The 5,000-nt window shown below is 53.4% G+C and overlaps 1 non-coding gene across 1 annotated transcript in view; it reads right to left on the minus strand.

Moving 5' to 3' along the window:
• LOC124741681 overlaps positions 1-1,537 on the minus strand; it is a 1,909-nt gene extending 372 nt beyond the window's left edge. Inside the window, exon 1 of the ribosomal RNA XR_007010022.1 lies at positions 1-1,537. This exon is cut by the window's left edge and continues 372 nt beyond it. This is a non-coding gene — a ribosomal RNA (small subunit ribosomal RNA).
• Positions 1,538-5,000: the final 3,463 nt, after the last annotated feature.

A 5,000-nucleotide genomic window follows, 5' to 3' on the forward strand; every position in this document is an offset into this window, starting at 1 on the left:
ACCTGTTATTGCTCAATCTCGTGCGGCTAGAAGCCGCCTGTCCCTCTAAGAAGAAAAGTAATCGCTGACAGCACGAAGGATGTCACGCGACTAGTTAGCAGGCTAGAGTCTCGTTCGTTATCGGAATTAACCAGACAAATCGCTCCACCAACTAAGAACGGCCATGCACCACCACCCACCGAATCAAGAAAGAGCTATCAATCTGTCAATCCTTCCGGTGTCCGGGCCTGGTGAGGTTTCCCGTGTTGAGTCAAATTAAGCCGCAGGCTCCACTCCTGGTGGTGCCCTTCCGTCAATTCCTTTAAGTTTCAGCTTTGCAACCATACTTCCCCCGGAACCCAAAAGCTTTGGTTTCCCGGAGGCTGCCCGCCGAGTCATCGGAGGAACTGCGGCGGATCGCTGGCTGGCATCGTTTATGGTTAGAACTAGGGCGGTATCTGATCGCCTTCGAACCTCTAACTTTCGTTCTTGATTAATGAAAACATACTTGGCAAATGCTTTCGCTTCTGTTCGTCTTGCGACGATCCAAGAATTTCACCTCTAACGTCGCAATACGAATGCCCCCGCCTGTCCCTATTAATCATTACCTCGGGTTCCGAAAACCAACAAAATAGAACCGAGGTCCTATTCCATTATTCCATGCACACAGTATTCAGGCGGGCTTGCCTGCTTTAAGCACTCTAATTTGTTCAAAGTAAACGTGCCGGCCCACCGAGACACTCAATAAAGAGCACCCTGGTAGGATTTCAACGGGGTCCGCCTCGGGACGCACGAGCACGCACGAGGCGGTCGCACGCCTTCGGCTCGCCCCACCGGCAGGACGTCCCACGATACATGCCAGTTAAACACCGACGGGCGGTGAACCAACAGCGTGGGACACAAATCCAACTACGAGCTTTTTAACCGCAACAACTTTAATATACGCTATTGGAGCTGGAATTACCGCGGCTGCTGGCACCAGACTTGCCCTCCAATAGATACTCGTTAAAGGATTTAAAGTGTACTCATTCCGATTACGGGGCCTCGGATGAGTCCCGTATCGTTATTTTTCGTCACTACCTCCCCGTGCCGGGAGTGGGTAATTTGCGCGCCTGCTGCCTTCCTTGGATGTGGTAGCCGTTTCTCAGGCTCCCTCTCCGGAATCGAACCCTGATTCCCCGTTACCCGTTACAACCATGGTAGGCGCAGAACCTACCATCGACAGTTGATAAGGCAGACATTTGAAAGATGCGTCGCCGGTACGAGGACCGTGCGATCAGCCCAAAGTTATTCAGAGTCACCAAGGCAAACGGACCGGACGAGCCGACCGATTGGTTTTGATCTAATAAAAGCGTCCCTTCCATCTCTGGTCGGGACTCTGTTTGCATGTATTAGCTCTAGAATTACCACAGTTATCCAAGTAACGTGGGTACGATCTAAGGAACCATAACTGATTTAATGAGCCATTCGCGGTTTCACCTTAATGCGGCTTGTACTGAGACATGCATGGCTTAATCTTTGAGACAAGCATATGACTACTGGCAGGATCAACCAGGGAGCTGCGCCAACTAGAGCTGAGCAGCCGGCCGCCCGGGAGTGTGTCCCGGGGGCCCGCGCGAACACGCAAGCGTCCGCTCAATCATTCTGCAAACAGGAGGAGGCTGAGCTCCCCTGCACAATACACCTCGAAACCCTCTCAGGTCCCGGCGGCGCGCAGCGCCGTCCCAAGTACTTGGTCGGGTTCGAGAGAGGCGCAATCGCCCGGAGTTAGGCGAGTAGACGCTTTCGGTGCGACCACCCGTGCTCCCAACTGAGCTTGCCGCTGCCGACAGAGGCCCGGGAGCGTGCTGTCGTGGCATTGCCGGCGGGAGACAACACGCGCCACCTACGGTGACCGGCAGCTCCAACGCCAGCGCCACAGAAGGACAAAAGCCCCACTTGGGTGCCGAAGCGAACTCTCCCAGCACAGCGCACGCGCCAACACATCCGCACAGCTGCGATACAAACCACCAGCGAGAACCGCTGGGGCGACCGAGCAGCAGACGGCGTCGCGGCGCCGAGCGCCGGGCGGCGGCGCATCCTCAACGCACACAGTCCTCAATCGGACCAGCACACTGAAGATGTCCACCGCGCTTCGCACCGGGCCCGCGAGGACCTACTTTGGCCGCACGGCGCCGCGCGCAGGGTGCGCCGGCGCGCAGCTGCGACGCCTGCCGCGTCCGTCGGCCGGCGCGCCTGCCACTGGCCGCCCCCACCAGCCGGCTGTAGCGCGTGCGCCCACGCACCGCGCGGCCAGCACGCCGGGAGGCGCCCCCTCACCGGCCGGGGACGGTCCCACCCAGCCACCACCGCGTATCGCTTCACACCCAGATGCCGTTCAGTTTCATCGGCATGGTGGGTATCGCTGGAACAACCGGTTAGTACCTCAACCTATCGTCGCCATCACCGATTCACCCCTAGCGAGAACAACCGCACCACAACGGGTTACCATTTCTTCATTTGCGTAACTTCACCAGAAAACGTAGGCGTCCATCGCCATTAGCAACTTCAACGATTATTGCATGCCTGTGTCAGGTGTCACGCCACACTACGTCTGCCCACATACACGCAACAAAATGTGCACGCCTAGACAATACGTGGAAGGTGGCCCCCGTACGTATGCGATGTCCATTGCTCGAACGACTGTCAACCGGCCTCTGTAGCATGTCGCAGATATGGAACGCGGTGCACCATGCTATCACGGTGTTTGAGGAGAGACGACTAGGTCCGAATACATCAACACACAGCTCATGCTGATCGCCATCCACGGCGTCCGTTCCTCCCACACGTCTCTATGGCGTACCACACTGCAATCCAGCTCTCATAGGGAGACGACACGTAGCTGCGTGCACAATATTTGCACTGTATGGTCCGCCGTTTTTGGGCGCAGTCGTTGTACGGTCACACATGTGCCACGATGTATCATTCAGTACATAAGGACGAATGTGCAGTACAGATTGTGGTTCACGCGTACGACATCAGCGGACAGTTGACACAGGCCGCACCACAACGTAGCCTGCGTACGTCGCATGCGAAGGGCATTGAACATGCAAACTTGTCACCAACCAGCTTGCGAAGGCAGGGGGCAAGGTGGGGACGTGGGGACGTGGGGAGGGGTGGGGGGGGGGGGGGGCGGCATGTACGTCCTGCTGCCATCCACATTACAGTGTACAGCAGGAGCATGTGGAAAGTCAGCAAGACTTGCAAGGTGTTTAACATGAAGCGATACACAGGGGAGCGGGCAGTGCGAGTAGCGAACTATATTGCGAGGGTTGCGGGTGGGCAACACTACACTAATTGAACGAGTCGTATAACAATTACAGAGCAGGTTTAGGCGACAACGTGGGTTACGTTAGCGGACAACGTGGGTTACGTTAGCGGACAACGTGGGTTACGTTAAGGCACAACATGGGTTACGTTAAGGCACAACATGGGTTACGTTAAGGCACAACATGGGTTACGTTAGGGCACAACATGGGTTAGGTTAGGGGACAACATGGGTTAGGTTAGGGGACAACATGGGTTAGGTTAGGGGACAACATGGGTTAGGTTAGGGCACAACATGGGTTAGGTTAGGGCACAACATGGGTTAGGTTAGGGCACAACATGGGTTAGGTTAGGGCACAACATGGGTTAGGTTAAGGCACAACATGGGTTAGGTTAAGGCACAACATGGGTTAGGTTAAGGCACAACATGGGTTAGGTTAAGGCACAACATGGGTTAGGTTAAGGTACAACATGGGTTAGGTTAAGGTACAACATGGGTTAGGTTAAGGTACAACATGGGTTAGGTTAAGGTACAACATGGGTTAGGTTAAGGTACAACATGGGTTAGGTTAAGGTACAACATGGGTTAGGTTAAGGTACAACATGGGTTAGGTTAAGGTACAACATGGGTTAGGTTAAGGTACAACATGGGTTAGGTTAAGGTACAACATAGGTTAGGTTAAGGTACAACATAGGTTAGGTTAAGGTACAACATAGGTTAGGTTAAGGTACAACATAGGTTAGGTTAAGGTACAACATAGGTTAGGTTAAGGTACAACATAGGTTAGGTTAAGGTACAACATAGGTTAGGTTAAGGTACAACATAGGTTAGGTTAAGGTACAACATAGGTTAGGTTAAGGTACAACATAGGTTAGGTTAAGGTACAACATAGGTTAGGTTAGGTTAGGTTACACGTTGTTGTAAGGAAAGGTGTAGGGGGGGGGGGCGGGGGCGGCAGGTTCCTTGATAGTGATTATAGTAAGTGAATGCTTGTGACATGATCAGATTTGTCACGTCAGGATGCACCTTTGGCTTATTAGAGGCGGCGCTCCAATTCTATGCTTGTGTGAGACCTGTGTCTTTGACTCATGTCATTGTTTGTGCGCTGTGACAGGAGGTACTATTGTGATGTTGGGTGCACCGTTGTATAGGACATGTGTGGGTGTTGGTGCCTGGTCTGCGCAATGGTGGATGTCGAAAGGCTGGGATATTGTATTTTCCGCATGGACCTCCTGGTCTGGTTGTGATAGTGTGGATTGTGTAATGTGGCGGAGAAGATGCACTGGATGTTGTTCCATGCTGGTGCTTACATATTGTATGTGCGCCCGTTAGAAGCAGAGAGTGGTGCGTGATCAGAGTGTCTGGCTGACGTGTGGTTCCCATTGTGGGCAGACTCTTTCAGCATGTATACGGACAGTTGTGTATATTTGCTGTAGTTTGATGGCTCTGCATTGATTACTAATCAGCGCCGTGTGTACGGGTAATCTGGTTCCAGTCCAAAATGTTCCATCTGTGTACATTAGTGACAAAGACTCTCCCCATGCAGTGGGGCTCGGTCTGTTATAGCTCTTCCGCGTAATATATTTGCCCCACGTTTTTGCGACTGCGAGTGCGAGTGCAACGCGCATGGGGACCGACATGCTGATGGCTCGGTATCGGACGCCGTACAGTGAGCAACGCGATCGCGTCTCTCGCTCGTAAGTGGTACAGGTCG

Source organism: Schistocerca piceifrons, unplaced genomic scaffold, assembly GCF_021461385.2.
Source record: "Schistocerca piceifrons isolate TAMUIC-IGC-003096 unplaced genomic scaffold, iqSchPice1.1 HiC_scaffold_1977, whole genome shotgun sequence".
Taxonomy (NCBI): Eukaryota; Metazoa; Arthropoda; class Insecta; order Orthoptera; family Acrididae; genus Schistocerca; species Schistocerca piceifrons.